Here is a 23,453-nt window from a genome sequence, read left to right as displayed (position 1 = left end):
GAGCAGAAGGTGCGAGTGGGTGGGGGAAATGTCAGAAAATAGTGAGCTGAGAGATGGAGGGGATGTGTGCGCTCTGTCTGACAGAAGAAGAGCAAGCCAGGGAGAGAGCAGAGAGGAGAGAGAGAAGTTGGGGGAGGGGGCTGGAGTAGGTGGGCGGGAAGAGAGGAGGCGAGTGTCACGGACAGAGCGAGAGAGAGATAGAGAAAGAGGAAGGAACAGCGAGCTGCTGGCTTGCCGGAGCTGTTGACTGGGTGTTCGAGTGTGTGATTGCGAGTGCTTCTTGAGCTGCTGTGTGAAAAAGAAAAAAGGGGGGGACATTGCTTTTTGAGCCTTTTGTTTTTTTATTTCCCTTTTTCTTCTTTCTTCTCAAAGTGCCACATTGAGCTCCCTCGGCGAAAGCAGAACTTGTCTGAAGCCCTTCCTGGGATTGTAAAGAGGACCCAGGGACGACAGCGAGCTGCCAGGTAAGACACAAACACACAAAAAAAACACATAAGAGGAGAGCAGTGTGAAGATGGTGATAGCATGGTTACACAAATGGCACGAGAGCTCCTGCTTGTGTTGCTGCTTTGAAATAAATACATGTCTGGTGGTTGAAACGGAGGGAGCACGCTGGTTTTGGATGTGTGCACATGTGTGTGAGCAAGGACGGACACTGTACTGTGATTGTGACTGGAGGAGTCAGGTCGTATAGAGCAGGAGGAGGAGGAGGTATAGTGTCTTTTTGGCCGCAGCTCATCCAGGATGACAGATGTCAGAGCATGTCAGATTTATAAAGACGGGGAAACATAAATCAACAAATTTAGATCAGATTTTTCGAAGACTTTTTCTCTGTGTCACTTTCTTGTTCCTTTCGCCGTCAAATAATGCGGTTAATACTTACTACACATCGGAGTTGATGCACTGTGTGGCTGTGTGCTCTGTAGTTTCATGAAAAAGTGGTCACAATATTGTGTTTGAGGAATCCAGTTTGTGTTTGTCTGTTGGTGGCTCCACACCTGACCGGATCCGTGGCATTAGTGACAGGCTGGGATAAGCGGACTCCCACGGAGGGCTAGGCCGAGCTCCAGAGCAACGGCTGCTCCTCAGGCTCAAGCGTGGCAACGCTGGCAGCAGCGTGGTCCGAGGAGATGGTTACATCCCCACAGATAAGAGGAAATACACGCTGTGTGTAGCAGTTGTGTGTACAGTATGATAGCGTGGCTTCCTAACCCTGGACTCACTTTCTTTGTCATTTAATGAGAAGTTCTACTGTAATCGAATCACTGCACCGCCTTCCCTGCTGTTTGTCATTTCCTCTTTGCCGTCCCTTATCTCTGCCTCTCTCTCTCATTATCCCAGATACAACTGAAATGAACTAGTCGATCCCTCTTCCTCCCAGTGCCTTCCTCCATCCATGCGTGCTGACGCACAGTATTAAACAAAGACAGGCAGAGAGGGTCAGAGGCTGAACAAAAGCTCCTCTGTTCTTAATAACATTTGCACTTCTATATTTTTTCTTCTTCCCTCATTTAGAAACATGAAAGAGGTGAAGGTTGGTAGATTGTGGGGCTTCAAATAGCCCTCCTGTCTATTTGATTCCATTGTCTCGGGCTGGAACAAGCCATGAAAGCCAACGCGCGGCTCCAGTCTTTTCAAACGCAAAACTAATTCAGTCGGATTTCAGTTCCATTTTGACTTCATTTTTCCACCACGTTCCAAATCCTTTATTCAGCCGTAAGGTCCATTAAATCCTGTTCTCACCCACTGCACCTTTTCTTTCTGCTCTGTCTTTTTTCTTGTGGAATACTGCGCCCACCGGCATTGTCATGTGATTCGGAAAACTATTGTGTGAAGTGTGCTTGTGTGTCCGCGGTGTGTGATGTGTATCCAGCTGTGAGATCTCCCAATCCATCAATAGTTAATGAGCGTCTCTAGCACCCGTTCACACGGCCCATTCACACAGTGTTTTTGTTTGTCTAACTGCTGCGAAGCCTTGAGTGACACGCACTGTACTGTACTGTACCATTACTGTACAGTACATGAGGCTTAAACACAGCTCAGGCTGAGTTGGTCGATCCAGGCAGTGTGTTGACCTTCATGCAACCTTGCAGCATTACAGTGGGTGTTTGGTTAGTTATTAAGGGGTGGTAACATTTAAGAGTAATGACTTGTCTCATAAATCATACAGCAGCCAGCCAGCGAGATGTAGAAGTGTGATGGCGGGGAGGAAAATTACTCCTCTGACATTAAATGTGTTCATGCTTTAAAAGATTTGTAAATCTACATGTTCTTCCTGCATGTGGGTGTTGGTGTGTGCATGACCAAATCATTCCATCCGTGGTTACTGTTTTGCTGCCCAGAGCGCCAGGCGGCTCCTTTCGGTCCACTGGATGCAGTCCGCTCATCTCCGTGACTCATTGCCTCATCCACTCTGATTGGCCGGCTTTTCTACTCCGGGGAAAGACAGGACGGAGAGGGGTCGGCCTCTCGTGAGCGGGGATCAGCCGTTCTTTTCACACAACATCCCACTGGATGCACATTCACAATGCGCCGCGCTGAATGTTAAAACACAGGCATGAAGTTGAGCTATGAAAGGACAGGAGGCGCTTTTTATTGCCGCAACTGGCCGCCTGAGACGCTCACACATTTGAGCCAAACAAGTATCACTGAGATCGTCCTCCTCGAGAGACGCAAAGTTCCATCTAGCCCCAACCACAGTCGTGTTTCATATCCATCTAAGAGATGTATTCAGGCCTCCAGCCCTCCCAATCCCTTTGTAGATGACGCTGTCACATGTGACAGCTCCGAAGCAAACAGGGCGTGGAGCTGGCTGCCTGCTGAGGCTCTGGCTTGTTTGCCTCTTACAGACAGACCCAGCAGAGAAGAGGTCCAAGCTGCTCAACCCAGTAACCCAGCCAGCACAAATCATATTTTCTGTCCTCTCTGTGGGTTGAGCCTCTGTGCGCAGGCCACGCAGCACTGATTCAGAACCATGGACAGGGCTCCTGTGCAGAGGCAGAGAGGTGGACACAGGCACGGGAGGGTGAAATTTCAGCACCACCTCTTGTGGACAGCACCAACAGTCCATATCACCAAACATCAGACAGACACGGAGACAAATATAATGAGACATACCGCCTTGTTTGTAAAGATCATTCATATGGTGATTAGATAATATACTGAGGGGACTGTCAGGATTTACAGTTTGGTTGCAGAAGGCAGGCACAGCAGTGTTTGAATATTTATTAGCTTTAATCTATTTGTGTTTACGAACCAACACTGACTGTCAGTTGAGTCCGTTGGCAGCAGTGCTCAGTACTTAACCAGGTAGCCCGGATAAATAATTACAACAATTGCCAAAATGGTAAAGCTCACAAACAGGGTATGTGCTGCTTTGCCACAGTGGATGTTAGTTTGTATGCTTGCAGTCATCAATGCTCAAGATTTACTGTCTACAGCTTAATGTGCTTTTCACACTCTGTGGACTCTCAAGAAACAAGCCACATTATTTTAAAAGCTCTCATTTGAGCTTGTGAAAGACAGTCGGTCAATGGAGATGTAGCAGACTGAAAGCCACACAGCCAAGACTGTATTGTCCTGTTCTACAAAGTGTTGCTTTAAAGAGCTTTTTCAGTGTGGATTGGTTTATTGACAACGTTCTAACATATATTTATACAAACACAACACATCAGACTTTGTCAGCAGTGGAGCGAAAAAGTCTCAGACTTCTTTCCAATGTTGTCTCAGGTGTTCCAGACAGAGAAAGTTACTCAATATCTAGATATAGATATATTTGAAAAGAACGGATGTGGAGTAAATCATATAAAGACACAAAGCAGACAGAGTGAACGCCAAAGACAGCAACTGTTTTATGACACATCAAGCAGCCCAGTCACCACATGAAAATGTTGGCATCGTACATTTCTGCAAAACCACGGACACATTACATTTGTATGTTTCATACGAATCATCAAAATTTCTAAAGTGATGTAGTTGTGATTACATGTATATGAGCTGACTCTGTCTTTGGGAGGAGGAGGGGATGGTGGATGGCATGATTCCTGGGCACGACAGCTGCCTAGCTGCAGACCTCTATTCCACATAAACAAAACTGGGTGTTTTCCATCGCTGCATTTACAGCAGAGATTGTGCCACATAAAGTGGGTGTGTTTTAGTCAGCCATCACTGTTTGTAGAGAGGATCATGCCACCCAACGTGAGTAAATTTTAATGGGCCATTGTTGCATTTCTAGTGGTGATTGTTCCTCCAAAAAAGGGTGTTTTTTGGTGAGCCATAGCTGCATTTCCAGCAGCAATTGTGCCACCAAAAGTGTTTTTTTTTTTTTAGCAAGTTATCACTGTTTCTAGCGGGGCTTTTCCAACCCAAGGTGGGTGTTTTTAGTGAGCCATAGCTGCATTTCCAGCTGTGATTGTGCCACCAAAAGTGGGTGTTTTTTAGCCAACTATCACTGTTTCTAGCGTGGACTTTGCGACCCAGAATGGGTGTTTTTTAGTGAGCCATAGCTACATTTCCAGCAGTGATTTTGCCACCAAATGTAGAATTTTTTTCAGTAAGCTGTTGCTGTTTCTAGCAGGATTGTGAGACCCAAAGTGGGTGTTTTTTAACCAACTATCGCTGTTTCTAGCGTGGACTTTGCAACCCAGAATGGGTGTTTTTTAGTGAGCCATAGCTGCATTTCCAGCGGTGATTGTGCCACCAAAAGTTGGTGATTTTTGTAAGCTATCACTGTTTCTAGTTGGGATTTTGCCCCCCCTCAAAGTGAGTAAATTTTAACGGGCCATTGTTGCATTTCCAGTGGCGATTGTGCCACCAAAAATGGGTGTTTTTTAGCCAGCTATCACTGTTTCTAGCGGGGATTTTGCCACCCAAAGTGAGTAAATTTCAATGGGCTATTGTTGCATTTCTAGTGGTGATTGTTCCACCAAAAAAGGGTGTTTTTTGGTGAGCCATAGCTGCATTTCCAGCAGCGATTGTGCCACCAAAAGTGTTTTTTTTAGCAAGTTATCACTGTTTCTAGCGGGGCTTTTGCAACCCAGAGTGGCTGTTTTTTAGTGAGCCATAGCTGCATTTCCAGCGGTGATTGTGCCACCAAAAGCGGGTGTTTTTTTTGTAAGATATCACTGTTTCTAGTTGGGATTTTGCCACCCAAAGTGAGTAAATTTTAATGGGCCATTGTTGCATTTCTAGTGGTGATTGTTCCACCAAAAAAGGGTGTTTTTTGGTGAGCCATAGCTGCATTTCCAGCAGCGATTGTGCCACCAAAAGTGTTTTTTTTTTTTTTAGCAAGTTATCGCTGTTTCTAGCGGGGCTTTTCCAACCCATGGTGGGTGTTTTTAGTGAGCCATAGCTGCATTTCCAGCGGTGATTGTGCCTCCAAAAGTGGGTGTCTTTTTGGAGACATTGCTGTTTCCAGCAGCGATAGCACTTTTGGTGGCCCACTTTTGGTTGCGCAGTTGTATTTCAAGCCAAAACATGATCTTTTTCTCAACCATAATCAAGTGTTTTTTGTGCCTAAACAAATCAACATTAAGCACAGTGTTGATAAAATGGAAAGAAATTGAAATATTCAACATACCTGCTACATAGTATCCATGGTTTGCAGAAAGGTATAATGCCAACCTGTGTGATCATTGAGTTTGCACCATGTTGTCCTCCTATTTGTGGTCAAGAACTGTTAAAACAATACCTTGGATGTCTACCATATTGACAGTTAAGAATTAATTACGGACTTTGTGGACTAATTTCTATTAATTTCAGTCAGTCTAGGCTCTGACCTTGTCACCTCTCATATGGAAGTACAGCAGGGGGGATTGGGGAGTGAGGATAATTATTTCCCAACAGTAGATGTTGTTAGCAGTGTGATTAATCCTCATATCAGAAAGCGGCTATGTTTCAGTAAAATTTGAACCAGTACCCATTGTGAACTCTATTTAGAAAGAACACCCCTTGGGCTCTCCCACTCTAGATTGTTCTCTGATGATATCACAGATTGGTGTATTAGTTCTCTTGTTACCGACAAAGATCACGACCACAAACCTTGAACTGCCAGTGTATGTGGTAGTGTAACATTAGTGTACACCCAAGACGAGCACTCTCTGCCATAGCAACACGCTTCATTTCACACTATAAATCATTGTGATTAATCTGCTTTGGCTGTAATAAATGGCATGTATGCAGCAGTTACGGCTTTCTCAATCCATTTTATTGATTTCAATGCATGGCTTTCCACACGTGCAAAGTATTTTAAAATCAAAGCCTCATGATTCAGATTTATAGTATAATTACTCTCATCAATACAACAACATTTCTACAATAAGTAGGGCTGCATGTTCTGCAGCTGCTTCCAAATCACCCACTTTCATAAATTAATTAGATGTATCTCACATCCTGTGTGTGATAACAGCTAACACAGTGCGAGGGTGCATAACCAGTGGTGGATATGTGTTATTTCTGTTCGGGCTGTTAGATTAAAGCTCAACTGTAGTCTTGCTCTCTGATCTCTGGTGACGGCGCTCACAGGAAACGTTGGACGAAGCCACTCAGAGCGTCGCCGCTGCATTGATACACTAAGAGAAGCTGGGAAGATAAGAGCCACTTCTGTTCGTGCATTTACCCTCGCACACACACACGTCCACACAAATATGCAAACACAGGCTCAGCGTGACATTGATTTTGTGCCTCGCTGCTTGTCCTCCAAGTACTGAGAATCTCCAGCCCCCTCCTCCCCCGCAGAAACAATAAAAGCTGCACAAGTCTTACCCTCGGGCTTCTGTTATCACCAGTGGACACCAAACCACCTGTCAGTCCTCTCTCTGTCTCTCTCGAACCCCCATACACATGTCCCCTAATTGAGACAGCTAATAACTAAGCAGGGTCATTTGTATATGTGTGCATTAGCATAATTGAATAGGCATGAGTTAAGTGTTCTCCACTGGTGTGTTAATAACACGGGCCGGAAAAAGAGGCATGTGCGGCTGTGTTTGTTCGGCCTAGACGCTGGCATGAACTGGGAGTCATCCATCCGTGCAGTCCCCTCCCCTTTGCCCTGGCTCGCTTCCTTCCCCTCGTCAACTGTCAGCGCCATAAAACTAAGGTGTGGCCATTCTTTTCTCATCTCACATGTCCCTTTCTCTGCAGGATATGAGATGGCCAGAGATAATAAACCAGGGTCTAGCCTGTTGTGAAAATGGGCATGTGTGGCAAGTTGGACAGCATTCAGACCGCCAGTCACTGCAAGTTAATTTTCTTGTGTCAAACAGACGGAGCTGGAGAGATTTCACATGTGCTCTTTCTTCTGACCTGACCACAGAGGCCACTGCCACCTCTGGAAGGCAGTCGTTTCCTCTTCAAGCCCTCACTCCATCAATAAGCCCTCATTTTAGCAGAGGAGCCCTGATGTCGGGCAACAGACACACTGATGGCAGGAGGTGGGGCACATGGAGAGAGAGCTGATATGAATTGCGCTTAAAGGGAAGAAAGGGATGAAGGAGGGAGGGTGGCATTTGGGGATGCAGCGAGGATATGTTTTCCATCTCGGTACGCTGCAGCTGTCGTCCTTGTCACTGCGCTGTGTAAATCAGTGTGCTGTCTGCTGCGATCTGAGCAGAAAAGAAGAGCGACTTTTTATCACTACATCTCTGGCTCTACAGAAGGCTGCATATTCACAAGAAACCTCTATTTAAAGAGAGGGAAGGGGGCACAGCTGACAGCACCAAGGAAGTGTAAATTGCTTCAGCACGGTGCACAGGTTACTGAAAGGTAAAAGGAAACTTGAGAGTAGCACACCTCAAACATGTTTAATTGTTGCATAGCAACAGCCCACTTGTGTCAGTAGTTAAAGCACAAAGCAAAGCTTTGTTTTATGTTCGACAGAATATAGAGGTAATGGAAAGTGTCATGGTCAGAAAACATTAACACACTGCAGGAACTTCATCCTATCTCCTATCATATATTACCCAATCTCTTGGTTTGCGTCATCTGTATTGATGTAAGTCAGCTCCAAAACCAGTGATGGAAGAGTTTTAACCCTGTCACAGCCTAAATTAATGGAAAGACAGTCCTGTATTTTTTTTAATCAGACAGATGATCATCAGAAAAGACCTTAAAATTTGATAAAATCAAAGTGCAAATTTAGATTACAATAAGAAAAGGAAACTATGTACAGAATTTGTGACTGTTACAGTGAGGTCAGTCTTAAACATAAGAGTTTGCTAGAATATAATCCCAATTACCGCTGGATGCTAGAACTATGCAGAACTTTGTTATGGACAACTAGTCCTATAAAAAGTTACATGAACAAGAGCATGTCAATAAATCCTCCCAGCCATATGACCACATAAGTTGTATGTTTGTACCCTCTAATACGACGCACAGGCCAGTTCCCAAAACAGTGCCCTTATTGGTCATTGGTGTAGGAATTAGCAGAGGACCTTTATTTACACCGTAAACTGATGCAAAAAAAGCCCAAAATGCACAGGGAAATCAAGTGTTTGACACTCAAAATTTTCTTGTGGCGTACCCTCAAACTATCTACTTTCTACTGGTGAATGTCAGAGTAGCTTGTATATGATAGTTGCCAGTGCTAACGCTAAACTATGTGGTACGGTTTAGACAACAAAACTCCAAGGTTGGGTTAAGAAAATTGAAAAGCTACGTGACGTATCTTATGTCACATCATGGGACATACCGCAACATACTTCTTTACATTGTTAAAATAAAAACAGTAACTTTTGGTTTTACATGGGACACAAACACCACTCTCTTGGATGAAAGTCCTGTGTTTGTTTAACCAATACACAAAGTGGACTTTGATGCTCTTTATGCTACGTCGCCTGACCTGATAAGAGTTAATTCGAGTCGGAATTGCTGTTTGTACAAATGTCTGTTTTGAAGGAGGACGGTCTGGAACATGTAATTTATGATTCATATGTGAGCCTTGATATGTTATCCAAAGACAGGGGTGGGCAACCTGTGGCTCTGAGGCTGCATGCGGCTCTTTAGCCCCTCTCCAGTGTCCCCCTGTGGTTTTGACAGATAATTATATGGAAATGAATGAATGTTATTTTTAATATTCTATTTTAAATTTATTGTTGTAGGCCTACAGTGAATCTTACATTCTTTAGCTGTAAAAATGCATAGCCTAAACATTGATGTAAGAAAATGTTGTAACATTTCGTGGACAAAAATGTGCGTCATATGTCTGGCCTGGTGTCTTTTCCACTAAAAACATCCCTAGCGATGGCAACAGTAGTCTTGACTCTTCCTAGCTCGGCTAGCTCTGGATTCCAAATTCCGAAAAGGAAAAGTCTCAGGGGGATAAAGAGAGTTTAATAGTGCGTGGACAAATTTGTTTGCTTTCATCAGCAACACTGCAAAGTTAGGACTTAGGATCATAGTTGATGGTTTCTGAATAAATAATGTCAAAGTTTGCATAATCCTGCGTTGCATCTCACTCTCTTTTGTTTTATCAATCTGGACACATACTTTGCCTAAAACATGACATTTCAGACAGTGCACTGAATTATTGAAGGAATAAGATGCTGAATTACCAGGCACTCAAAGTAATATACATTGATATAAAAGTAAGAGTTTGGAGACTGCTGACCCTGTCTCACCAGGCTCCTGTTATTGTGTCCAGCATGTCTGTCAACTGACCTTCCTTCTTGGTTAAGGAAAACCAATTTTAGAATTAACCCGCCTCCTCTTCTGCTGGTTACTGTTGATCAAAGTCTTTGATTTTCACAGTGCTGTCCAATAAAACAACAAGGGCAAAACACAGTCTTTGTATTTGTGCTCTCGCTGCAAGTGTTTCTGAAAAATTGGATTTCCAGCAGCTCCTTTTTTCTGTTTACCAGGGTCAGTGGTGTCAGCCTCTCTATGTAACCTTCCAGTCAATCCCGGTTTACTGCAATTAAAGGATCCATCATGTTAAAAGGCCGCCACAGGAAGGAAAAAGCTGGAAGGTTATCTTCAAATTAGGCATTTTCTCCAAACTCTGTCCTTTGATCTACTGACATGCCCTGAAGGAGGGCAGGCTGCGGTAAATGGAGGGTAATCACTGATCTTAGATGTCCACTCGGGAGTATATTATCAGATAACCCATGGAGGAGGTCCACTATGGGTGAAACAGATCCCATTACAGATGTGTTTCGCAGGGCTTACAGTTGGAGTGCATGGACGTTAATACACACCCGTGCAAATGAACCCGGCATTCATGTGCAAAGTTGTGATTTATGTCGTCATGATTGCAAGGCTGAAGCAGAAAGAAGCAGCGTCGCGGATACATTTCAGAGCTGTTCGAGTTTCTTCCTCCTCCCGCTGAGTGCAGAGAGGAAGTACAGAGAGGCGAGCGGGTCATGCAAAGGGCTTCTGTGCAAGTGTAAATTCACCTTTTTCCCTGCATTCGTTTGGTGAGGACTTGCACAAAAGCTAGGTTTGAAAAGCCGGGCAAAATGCAATCAGTGCCTTTGTATTTCCTTTGGAGAGCCACCCCCTCCTATTCCCAAAACACATGCACATTGTGATGAATCTCACCGAGCCAGGATGAAGGCAGCAGAGAAACGAAGAGTAGAAATGTTCAGGCAGTACAATAATACTTTCTTTTCGCTTTCTCCTTTCTCTATTTCTCTATCTCTTGCTTTCTAACATCTCCCATCACCTGCTCTCAGATCAAGTTGGAGGTGTGTGTGCGTTGGGGGGGAGATAAAGCAATGTGTGAGATCACTGTGATTAACGGCAGCACATTGAGCTCATGCATTATTCATCCGTCGTCACCTTCTCCCACTACCAAAAGTCGTGACTGGATTTTTTTTTTTTTTTGGGAGGAGAAAGTGTTGTTCCTGGAAATTTGAAGCCAAATGAGCAAAATCCGCTCTTCCACATTTGAGTCTCTAACCTGAGACCACCTTGGTGTGAAAACCAGTGACATGTTATATTACACAGCCTCTGTCATGTCTCACAGGGCTGCTTGCTTGTTAGAGCAATGACTGGTGATACAGTATGTATCATGATGCAGGGATTTCAATACTGAAAGTAATAGATTGTGATTATTTTAATTGTGGATTTCAGTTTCAGTTAATTTTGCTTTCAGTAGCCCAACACTTAATAACTGGTAACTAACAGTCCAGTTTGGGGGGATATGTCACATAATCTTGTAAAAACATGAGCTATTAGCCTTTTAGTCTGGCACTTAATAGACTTGGTGAGCTTTAGCGGTACATTTCAAAGCGCTGTCCATTCAGGAGTGGTGAATTTTAATGTTTTTACTCGTAAATGTATTGCCTTTTATTTTATTTTCTGTTGGCTTTGCTGACAAGACAGTAATGTGCAGAAACATAGTGCCCATTACCCACTCTTCAGTCTCTATTGGTTAGCTAGCTGCTCTGCCAAGCAGGAGCTAGCTAGTGGCACTGCTTATTTGGTGACTAGCACCGTTAAAGCACTCCCCACCTATGGTGGCGGAGGTGGCCTCCCTCCAGTCTCCCCCTAGGTCACCCTGGTGAGTAAGCAACTTATTTTTGAGCCGCAAAACCCCTTTAGCTTTGTTAACTATGTTAGCACCATGAGTTGTGTTGACGCTGCTAACCAAGCTAAGAGTAGTTAACAATGCTAAAGGGGTTTTGTGACTCACAATTAAGCCTCTTCCTTACTGAGGTGACCTTGGGGAATAATGGGGAATGGGCACAATGTTAAAGCAGTAACGCCACCATGGGTTGGGAGAGCATTACCGTCAGTAATTGCCAAATGTGCGGCAATGCTAGCTAGCTCCCATGTCAGGACACGGGACCACAAGTGTTACATAGAAAAATGAACACTGATCAACGGGACCAGACTGGCCGACCCGTGTGCTCTCACTCAATGGATGGATGATGTCACAGGAAGCTTTGTGGTTGATTACTATGCCAATCTCACAAAGGAGGACGACACTTGAATGGTTTCCTCCAGTTTGTTTTGCTATGGAAGCTAACGTTAGCTAATGCGCTAAAAAGTTTGCCTTACAGAGAAAACCAATATTCCTCTTAATCCCTCCCCAGTTTCTGATGAGGTGGACATGATAACCCTTAATACACATAACGTTATTCATCCCTACAACAGAAAATACTTTTTCCCTAACCTGATATGAAGTGTGCACATGAGCATTTTTGATGATGGCCTCCGTCCAGTCCTTTGGTCTTATCACATTTAACCATCTTTGTTTTTGTTGACGGGCAGTGGCGGCTGGTTTTGAGCCATGACTCCTTCTATTCTGTCTCCCAATAACACAACAAGACAAACACATTTTAAGACTCCTATGTAGCCTACAGCCCTGCGGTAGAGAGTTGTGTTTTGCCTCCAGCTAATGAAATGACATCATTGTGACGTCGGCCCTCAAAGGCTCTATACAGAGTGACGGCGGAGGGTAGCATACAGTTACTGTTGTAAAAGGAAGTAAGGGTCCTAGGAACTTTATCTGCAAAGTTGAGGAAGGTCGTGTTAATAAGGCTTCTCTGTCAGAGCAGTACAACTCGTGGAATTAGAAATCTTTATTAAAGCGTCTCCTCCACACAGTGTAGATCCAGTCTTCCTCTCCTTCTCTGTCTCTTCTCACCACACCCAGCCCTGCCTCTCTTCCCTTTTTTGTACCATTACTGTCAGTATAAATAACCTCTCCTGCTCCTGATATGATAAACCCCCAGGAGAAACAAATTACCCAGGATGCACAGGGAGTTCACGCAGAGAACGAGCTGCTGGATTATGGTGGCTCGAGTTTGACATTCAGTGAATACTCTGTGCTAATTTGCAGTTTCCACCAGTAGTCAGAGCCTGGTCAGAGTTCACCTTCTGGAGTTAAATGTCTTTAGGGAGTGAGTGCAGGGGCAGAGATACTGTTTTACTTTTCTTAGAGGGTAAATCTCACTAATAAGTTGGTTACTGTCGGCAACTGCAGACTGGTACTTTGAATTTTGAGGTATTTTGCATTTGGTTGCATATCATTTAAAACAAGAAACCTTTCTGTTCACTCCTCCATTGCTGTTACAACTGCATCTGTATTTATCTGCGTCCTTTGTATATACAACATTTGCTGATTCCAGCTTCTCAAATGTGAAGATTTTCTGCTTTTTTCTGTTGTATTTTATTTTAAATTGAATACTATTGAGTTTCTAGGTCGTACAAAACAAATCATTCAAAGGTGTCACCTTGAGCTCTGGAAAAATAAGATTTTTTCTTACTATTTTTCTGACATTTCATGGACTGAATAACTACTAGGTGACAGTCAAGGCTGATTTATAGTTGTGCATCAGATCTACGCAGAGCCCATGCAGTTGTCTACGCAAGGAGCCCACACTATTGTGAACATATATACTTGTGCTGTGGTGTGTCTGTGTCACTCTGCAATTATACCTCCAAAATGCTAGATGACGGTGTGTTTTTTTTGCCACTGTGTTGAGTTTCTGAGAAGTGTCATAAAGTAGATTTCATTCAAACGAGACACCTAAAACACACAAAACACTGCTTAACAGTAACAACATTTAATAAAAATACAAAGTTTTGCTCCTTTATATCTCGGTTGTCTTTGGTCTGGCACGTTTTACCCACATACACAGCATGCTAACGTTATTAGCATAAGCCTATGACATTTTACACTGCATAAATTAGCCTCACAGCTAGCGGACTTTTCCTCTACTGATATGAAGCCAGGAACAACAGCAAAAAACATTTAACAAAATACAAAATTTTGCTCCATTGTAACTCACAAGGTCAGCTGGGATAGGCTCCAGCCCCCCCATGACCCTCAAGAGGATGAAGTGGTTAGAAGGTGAATGAATGAATGAATGTAACTCCCAAGGTTCACCGACAAAACAATCTTCCGATACTAGACACGCTTTCCCCACACATACAATATCCTAACATCGTTAGCATAAGCCTTTGACATTTTACATTTCATGTGTTAGCCTCACAGCTAGCGGAATTTTCCCCTTTTCATATGAAACCAGGAACAACAGCAAAAAACATTTAACAAAAGTACAAAATTCAGCTCCCTTATAACTCACGAGGTTCACCAACAAAACATTTGTTCAAAACTAGACACATTTCTGCCATATATAAAACATGGTAATGTTAATAGCATAAGCCAGTGGCATCGTATTGCTTAAATTAGCCTCGCAGCTAGCAGACTTTTCCTCTACTCATATAAAGCTAGGATAAATCACACACTAGACTTCAAATGCTGTTTTGTGGGTGCTTTACTGTCTCTTATCTGTGAAATAGGATTTTGATTCTGGTCTGTGCACACAACATCTATTACACGTCTGTCCATCTTGGAAGAGGGATCCTTCCTCAGCTGGTCTTTCTGAGGTTTCTACCATTTTTTTAACCATTAAAGAGTTTTTCCTTATCAGCTGTGAGGGTCCAAGGACAGAGGGAAGTCGTATCTTGTAAAGCCCTCTGGAGGGCCTTTGGAAACCTATTGGAAATGTTGTTTCTGATGAGGGAAATGGTTTTCAGTTAACAAAAATAAACAGGAGGTCTGCTCCGCCGTGATGTGTAGTTACACTGCTTGGGAGGTGCACACCAGGCTACAGCGCAGTGCCCTTTTTTTAAATGACAGTGTTTCTTTGTAACCTGTCTTGAAAGACTTCATCTGGAGGAAACAATAAGGTCAAGGCTGGGAGTACTGAGATGTGGGCTAACACATTGTTGGTTTTGGTCCATTTGTTAACACTTAGAAACACATTACTGGCCTTAACCCTAACGATTATTGTACTATTATAGGCAGTATTCAAAAGTCACTCTGTTGCAGATCATTGTCTTTCATTACTATCACACAAACCATTATTATGTCCAATGTCCAAAAGGTGTCAGTCCAGCTGACAGAAATTGCTGCAAGCTACTGCATACTGATTAACATGTAATTACATCTTGGAATTTGTTTTGCAAACCATCACTGAAACTGTTCATGTATCATAAGTGACAAAAATTAACACCACCACGACACAAAAAGGTGGAAGGGGTCAGTGTTTACAACACCTCTGTAATTGGAAACAAAATGCGATGTCAGTCACGTTACCCTCTCCGTGTTTCCTCCGTCTGGACAAGAAAGTGTTGATGGCGCTGCAGCTGAAGGTTTAAGAGCTTTAAGTGAGCTGAATTACGCCCTCGAGGCACTTTCCCCCCCTCCCGAATGCACCAGTCAGATCAGTGACAGTGTCTAACCTCAGGTTCTCTCCTGCGCACGTCTCTTACCCCACCTGCCTTTTTCCCTTTGGTCCGTCAATCAATCCAGCCCGCATCATGCTCTAGTAAGCTTGACTGGCACTAAGGAGGGAATCTAACCTTAGAGCGCGGTGTGTGGTGCCCGCCAGTTCATATACATATATATCCATTTCCTTTCATGTGTGGCTACAAAAGACATGTAGCTTAAAATGGCAGCGCCACACGCCCATGCTGAAACACTCTGTGATTCTCGGATTTATCTCTTCCTATGACGTGCTTGTACCATCTCCTTCACAAGGCCATGGGGGCCACTCAAGGACCTTCCTTGTCAGGTCATTCGGCTCTTAACTTGCCCGGCTCCTCTGTGCTTTTAATGCTCACCAGGCACCCCTGTATTGATTTGCTGCATTGATCCCATTCAACCAGGCCTATCTGTTTGTCCCCGAGCATCCAGAAATTGTCCTATCATGTCTGCGTGCACATTATTATACCATGCACACAGTATCTGAGCCGCATCCTCTTTTGTGTCAGCGTGATGAGTGGTGACAGCGCTCCGAGTCATGTCTTTTGTTGTGCGCGCAGGCATATTGTGAGTTGTTGTGTTTACCAGAGCGAGTTGGGAGCTGTTTGTGGCCCCGAGGCAGTGCTGCACAGGCGGGTGGGGGTCGAGGGTTCAGGGTCGACCCTGAGTTGAGTATCGCGCTGCACCGAATGACCAACCGGGACATTCACTGCCCCTGTAATGATTAAATGCATCATGTTGTTATTATCTCTGTCAGTGTCGTGTGTGCTTTACCGATTTCTGCTCGCTGCTGATGGATGACAAGGCAGTAATGGACGCCTGCGTCCACAACTGATGTTTTTTTAACTCAGGTGGTAATTAAAAATTCTGATAACACAGTGTAGAAATCTAAACTGGATCATTTTCAGGCAGAGTCTGTTCATTTCAATTTATAAATCAGGAAAGTCTTGAGCGGGTAATGAACAGGATGGCCGTCCACAGTCATAAACCAGTATAAATTAGAGCAGCGACAGGCTCTAATTAAGTCTCAAGCCACAGCGGATTAATATTACACCTGTTTTGTCAAGGAAATGCAGGAAGGCAAGGACAGACAGGAAGAGTAGATGATGCGTGTTAGGAAGAAGACAAAGGGAGAGACGGAGGGGTGTGAAACAAAGTTTTCACTCGTCAGCAGGGGTGGTAATAAGAGAAGCTTTTTGCAGCATGAGATTGCAGATGGCTGTCCTCTCCTGGTGTGGCCAGGACACTCCGGCTTCATTTATCTCCTCTTCACAGCATTATTTGTTTCCATCTTTCTGGACGACTCTCGCAGAGAGATGAGAAAGTCCATCAGACTTTGGAGGATTTATCTGTCCGAACAGTTTACTCTGATTATACTGCGGCTGAATGTCTCTTCCTCTTTCACTGCTAAGTCAGATAAGATTCTTTCAAAATTTCTGATGTCTTATTTTTTGAGAATTTATGAATTTCCCCCACTGTTTTCCATTTCTGGACAGTTTTCTCAAACTGTTATCACAGCATGAATGAAAATATGACAATACATGCAAAATCATCAGTATTGAAACTGATGTTCATTACAACAAATTGTATTACATTGCTGTGCTTTAGATACAGCTACGGCTGCAACTAACAGTTACATCAACCCATCTTGTGAAGGGCTCATTGCATGAGTTAAGTATACCCTTAATCAAAAAATATAAAATGAAAGTCTCCTTTAAAACAATCCAAGATAGACTGTAGGGTATGTGCAAAAATTAAAATGCCTTTATTTTACATGGCAATATAGATAAAAAAGACCCAACGTTACAGGTCTTCATCAGGGTTATGACAAACCCTACAGTCTGTCTTGGACTGTTTTTGAGGAGACTTCCATTTTATATTTTTTGATTGAGCGCATACTTTACTTGTGCAATGAGCCCTTCACAAGATGGAATAAACACAGTACACCTGAAGTATCCAAAGAGCACCTGTTTGTGACTACTACTGATACCCAGGAGCACTTCTGCTCCTTTGCCTTCACTTATTTCAGCCCAATTACCAGGAAAATGAGAATTTTTTTTTGCTTGTAATTACGTAGCAGAAACACTAAAACTTTACGTTACAACCTTGTGATCAAAGTGCAGTTAGTTTAGGCACATACACCACTAGGTTATGGTTAGAAAAAGATCATGTTTTGGCTTATGTTCCCGGCTGGAAAGGCAGCGAGGTCTCAGTAGAAAATAGCCGCTTTCCATGGCAATGTCCCAGCAAGAAAAACATTGAGGGGTCCACTACAAAAACCCAGTGTTTCATGACTAAAAAGCTGCTAGAAAAACATTGAAGGGACGCTAAAAAACACCCACATTTGTTGACTGAAAAGCCGCTGCAAATGCATTGACGGGTTGCTACAAAACACCACTTCAGTGACTTAAAAGCCTCTGGAAAAAGAGTGACGAGTCTCTACAAAACACCCAGGTTTGGTGACTAAAAAGCTGCTCGAACAACATTGCAGGGTCACTACAAAACACCCACATCTACTGACTGAAAAGCAGCTAGAAACACAGTGACAGGTTGCTACAAAACACCACTTAGGTACATTACGAGTCACTGGAAAAAGACTGACGAGGTTTGTTGACTGAAAAGCACCTGGAAACACAGTGACAGGTTGCTATAAAACACCACTTCGGTACCTTTAGAGCCACTGGAAAAAGAGCGACGAGTCTCTACAAAACACCCAGGTTTGGTGACTAAAAAGCTGCTCGAACAACATTGCAGGGTCACTACAAAACACCCACATCTACTGACTGAAAAGCAGCTGGAAACACAGTGACAGGTTGCTACAAAACACCACTTAGGTACATTACGAGTCACTGGAAAAAGACTGACGAGGTTTGTTGACTGAAAAGCACCTGGAAACACAGTGACAGGTTGCTATAAAACACCACTTCGGTACCTTTAGAGCCACTGGAAAAAGAGCGACGAGTCTCTACAAAACACCCAGGTTTGGTGACTAAAAAGCTGCTCGAACAACATTGCAGGGTCACTACAAAACACCCACATCTACTGACTGAAAAGCAGCTGGAAACACAGTGACAGGTTGCTACAAAACACCACTTCGGTACCTTAAGAGCCACTAGAAAAAGAGCGACGAGTCTCTACAAAACACCCAGGTTTGGTGACTAAAAAGCTGCTCGAACAACATTGCAGGGTCACTACAAAACACCCACATCTACTGACTGAAAAGCAGCTAGAAACACAGTGACTGGTTGCTATAAGACACCACTTAGGCACATTAAGAGTCACTGGAAAAAGACTGACGAGGTTTGGTGACTAAAAAGCTGCTGGAAACACTGACAAGTTGCTACAAAACAGCCAGGTTTAGTGACTAACAATCTGCTGCAAATACAGGGATAACTCAAAATCACAACAGTTTTATTGTGTGTTAGTCTCAAACAGTGGTTGCAGCTTGGCAGGTGTCTCATCGATGTGACACGCCATCCACCATCTCCTCCACCTCCCTAAAACAAAGTCAGCTCATAAACTAAGTCACTACAGAAACATTGATATGATACACAAGAAACATCTAAATGTAACATATTTCGTCTGCAGAAATGTTTAGTGCCAAGATTTTTTCTGGCAACTGGATTTGTTATTTCCATTATGGATTAAGCTGTGGATTATTTCTCGATTCACTGATTCAGTTTTAGTCTGAAAATGTTGGAAAATAGTTACAAACAGTTAAAAATGTCTGACCAACATCTAAAAATCGCAAAGGTATTGAATTTGCTATCAAATAAGACTAAGAAAATGAGCATATATCCACACTTGAGAAGCTAGAACAAGTGATTTTTGGCATTTTTACCTTACAGTTAGTGGATTATCAAATAGTTTGTGTCGATCTACTCATCAGTTGTTTCAGCTCTATACCAAAACCTTCAGTAAATTATTGGGTTTTGTAGTGAAATTTGATTGAAATTTACATTAATTTGGACACAAGCTTCAGGAAAGTCTATAAATAATACCAAATTTTCACCCAGCTCTTCAGTTTCTGTATTCATAAGTCCTTTGTGATGAGGCAGTAACAAATAGAAATTTAATAAAATGGGTTAAGAACGCTTTTGTTCTGGCATGCATGTCTCATCTCACCCATGCTGTGTCTGCAGCTGTCTATATTATCTCTAATGTGGCCAAAATTGTGAGCAGACTCTTCCTCTGTTCTGTGTATTACGAAACATGTGGCTTAAATTGGTGACAAGAGCTTGAAAAAGGTACCACTAACATGAATCAGTTTGGAGTCTGTCCTGCAGTATGTCCTCAGTGCGACAGCTGTTACAGCCTGTTCTTTACCAAATGTTCCAAAGACATTAATAGGCATAGTGCAACACACACACACACACACACACACACACACACACACACCAAAAAATGATCAGAAAATGTCTGGCAAGCTGTTACTTCCACCTCCAGGCTGCTAGAAAGAGAAGAGAATTTAAATTGTATCAACATTTTTTAATAGGAGTTTACTTAATTTTACTACTCAAATTCTAAAACAAACTGTACATAGATACCAGAAAATGACTTTGAGACACACACACCCTTTAAAAACTGGCAAATTTGATGCTTCATGTTAAGGTATGCACTGATTATGAGAGTGTATATGACAAAGTCGTTTTCCTACAAAGAACAGGTTGTGGTCCTGCCACACATGCAGGCGATAAAAACAAAATACGGCCCGCTGCTAGAGAACGTGCCTAATAAGAAAGATGGAATTTGTCACATCTTTATTTTAAGGGAGCTGAATTTTCACACTAATTCCCAATGTTCTCGGATGTGTAAGGGATGGCTTAACACCACGCAACCATCCTTGGGTTTCCATGACGACTGTGATCCCTGTATGATAATCGGATTCCCACTATAGCTGTGAAAACACTCATTCCTGCCTGATCCAAGAAGAAATTATAACATGAAACGGCAGCGAGGAATTCGGCTGCGTGACGAGAGACAGCCGAGTGAAGAGACGCTTTGTAGCTGAGCCAGCCCGCAGGGTCGGACCTCGGTGAAGTCTATTCATGACTGTGGCAAAGGTAGATCACAGGCGTTATAGTATGGTGGAGACGCTAAGCATTTACCAAACAGGAGTGATGGAGGAGGTATTAGCAGCAGTGGTTGAACAATCCATTTTGTTTTTAACATGTGCACTTTGGTATCAGTGGAAGAAGAGCATTAAGGGTGAAAAAAAAGAGAGAGCATTATTGACTTGCCTGCTTTTCACATTACACAGGAAGGAGAAGCACTTGAAGCCATTTGTTGTGTGGTTTTGTGTGGAGTGTGTGCATTTCTGGCTTACTCACAGATTATACATTTTTCTTTTCTGTTATTTAACAAACTGCAAGTCCCAATAAGGTGTATAGGGCTGACACCTTCTTGTCGGACAGTCGATTGGTCAGTTGATATGCCCTTGTCCGACCAAATTTTTATTGGTTGGACAATTGCTGGTGTTACTTTATTAAGGCTGTGAGACCAGTAAAGTGTTTTTCCCCAGTTGAAAATACCAGGCTCTCTTCTGAAAATGGCCAGCTGGGAGCACCAGAGCACTTGGGAGGCGCGGCGTTTTGTTTTTTCAACCAAAGCCCAGTTCAGAGCAAAGATTTGCCACAAGACAAAACTGTTTTAGAACGTTGCAGAGAAAAGTTGCAGCGGTGTGAACTGGCCGGTCTGAGCTCGACTCAAGCCGGCTGATGGTGTCACCTACAACTCCGCAGGTCAGGTAGAAGGTAAGGCCGGTCATCTGTTTCTACATCCAGTCAGCTTGTAGTAAAGTCCGCTGGTCAAGTCAAAATGGCCACAGACGGCGTGTTCACTTGCTGCTGCAGGTGCTTCATCCCTGCCGAACCCTCTGTTTCCGTCCTCACGATGTGCTAGTGTCAGACGGTGGGTCATTGCTGCTGCTGATTAATTGACGCTGCTTACTTCTATTATTGTGGTGTATTTTTTATTAATACAGTCCATCTGATGCTCGTTTTGTTTCTGTTTTCGCTGTTTCATCACGACTACAAATGCCACTATTGTCAGTATCTCACTGTCACTATCATCATTCATATTTTAAGAAGTTAAAAATGATATACAAAAAAAAGCTGGAAATCAGAACAGAAGTACAGAGAGTTGTTGCATAGAGATGATACACCATCTTATCTAGTTGCACTGGTGTGAACTGGCAGGTTTTTAGAACGTTGCAGAACAGAGCACAGAGAACTACATTTGTAGGCCTTCTGAATTCAAGTTCCTCTCTGTCACCAAACTAAGATTAGCTGAATTGCCTTGTTAACCCGTTGTGAAACTCACTTCAGTCATACTCGACTAAAACAAAATAAACACATCAGAACGATCTTGGTTAGACTTGTTAGTTGTCTAGTTGATCAGTCCACTCTTCCAACAATCACCAACTCCAGGTTTGGGCGAAAGCAGCCCTAAATTTATTGAGATAGATGGAAAAATATCCTGGGTTTACCTACTGTTTCTCTTTGCTGTTGCTGGCCGGCTGTTTACAGTCCTGTAACATTATCCCCACTACTCACAGTCACCATGTTTGTCAGCTCTAGAGACTGACCTCTGATGGCAGGTGATGTACACTACACTCAAAACATCTTCAATACAGCATCTTCATATGAGTTTACTAGAAAGATGAGGTTCTATAGTTTTGACGGTATTAAAAAATCATACTATTGGAATTTTTAAAAACCCTGATATACAGTTATACAGTGAATCCACCCAGGCCTGGTCCATCATCTTCTACTGAGTTAATTGTGCGGCAGTTTCTAGCTTTCCATTTAGCCAAAGCATTAGCTACTTTTGAATATTCGCCAACAATACCATGCTGCTGCACTGTAGATTAGTGAAGGCCTCTAACATTGGTAGGATATTTTGCTTTGAGGTGATATGTAAATAGGAATTACCTCTGTGGTAATTAGTAGCTAAGCTGCCAGGACACTATTGTAATCCTAGGTATTCTTCTTCTTTCTTCTTTCTTCTTTCTTCTTCCGAGGAAATCATACCTCCCATGGGTGAAAACTCACCAAACTTTGCACAAAGGTCCAGTCTCATGCCAGATATTCTCAGCTGTAAACTCAAGCCAATAGTCCTGATGGTGGCGCTACAGCAAGCGTCTAAAGTTCAAAACTTTGAAAATTCATAACAAATCAACCATACGTGCTACAACTTCACAACTTTCATCAAACTGTAGCCCCAATACTGAAGAAACTTTTGTACATTTAAACCTATTAAAAATTATGAAGTTCATCACTGAAACTTTAAAACTTCTTAAACCTATTTCCTCCCACAATTTTTGCTCAATTGACACCAAACTTGCTACAGAGCATCTTCAGACTGTCCTACAAAAACTACGTTTCTCAGATTGTTGATTTATCAAAAATTGAGCCTACAGTGCATCAAAATGTTTGACTGTAAACGGTACTGTAAACATATACATGCAGATTCTTGCAAAATAAATCTTCAGTGTTCATGAAAAAAATGACAAAATTTTAGAGTCATAGATGATGTGTGGCAAATTTCAGAATTTTATCTCAAAAACTGAATTTTTGACAGCATTTTGAATTTTGCTCTAATGTGAACAATTGAAGTCAATGTAAAAATGGCAATTTTAAACATCAGTTTTTCACTTATGGAGCAAATCAATCATTGTTACAAACAAATTACCAACATCTCCATGCTGTCTAGATTCAATATGTGTATTTTCAGATTTTTGTCTTAATAACTGAATTTTTTACAGTGGTTTCAAATCTGCCTTTCCATGCATGGATGGCTGCTTTCCTACACAACAGTGAATGGCTTACTCAGTTTGTGAAGCCACTGTTGAGTTGCTACTTGCCAATTAGCTCAGAGCGGTAGATGATCGTCTTAGGTTCCAGAGGTTGCTCAGAATTGCCTAAAAATGCCCGGACCTGACCCATCTGTAATTAAATTTGGCTTTGCAAACCATGCTGATTACTTTATCCCCCCCACCCCCAAAAAAATCTGTCAGGCAACTTTTTAAAGAGACATTTCTAGCCTGAAAGTCTATCACTGTCCTTATCATCTTTAGCCAGGATGGTTCGGTTTGGCAGCACACGTTGTCACATAGGTCAGCTGCCACAGGAAGTGAACAAAACAAGGCTGCAGCATATTTTTTGTTTCATGTGTTAAATAATTCAAATTATTTGCAAAAATTAATGTTTATTCGGCAGCACTTTCACCATAAAAT

At 42.7% G+C, this 23,453-nt stretch overlaps 1 protein-coding gene across 3 annotated transcripts in view; it reads left to right on the top strand.

Moving 5' to 3' along the window:
- syt1a (synaptotagmin Ia) overlaps positions 1-23,453 on the top strand; it is a 312,837-nt gene that overhangs the window by 162,892 nt on the left and 126,492 nt on the right. For 2 of the 3 annotated variants that reach the window (XM_033614476.2, XM_033614475.2), the window contains exon 1: positions 133-464. The gene's annotated coding sequence lies outside the window, so the exon portion shown is untranslated. Of the gene's footprint in view, positions 1-132; positions 465-23,453 lie in introns of those variants that run through there. The other variant, XM_033614474.2, reaches the window with a different exon arrangement.

This window comes from Epinephelus lanceolatus, chromosome 23 (genome assembly GCF_041903045.1).
Source record: "Epinephelus lanceolatus isolate andai-2023 chromosome 23, ASM4190304v1, whole genome shotgun sequence".
Classification (NCBI taxonomy): Eukaryota; Metazoa; Chordata; class Actinopteri; order Perciformes; family Serranidae; genus Epinephelus; species Epinephelus lanceolatus.
This window is presented reverse-complemented; position numbering and strand designations above follow the sequence as displayed.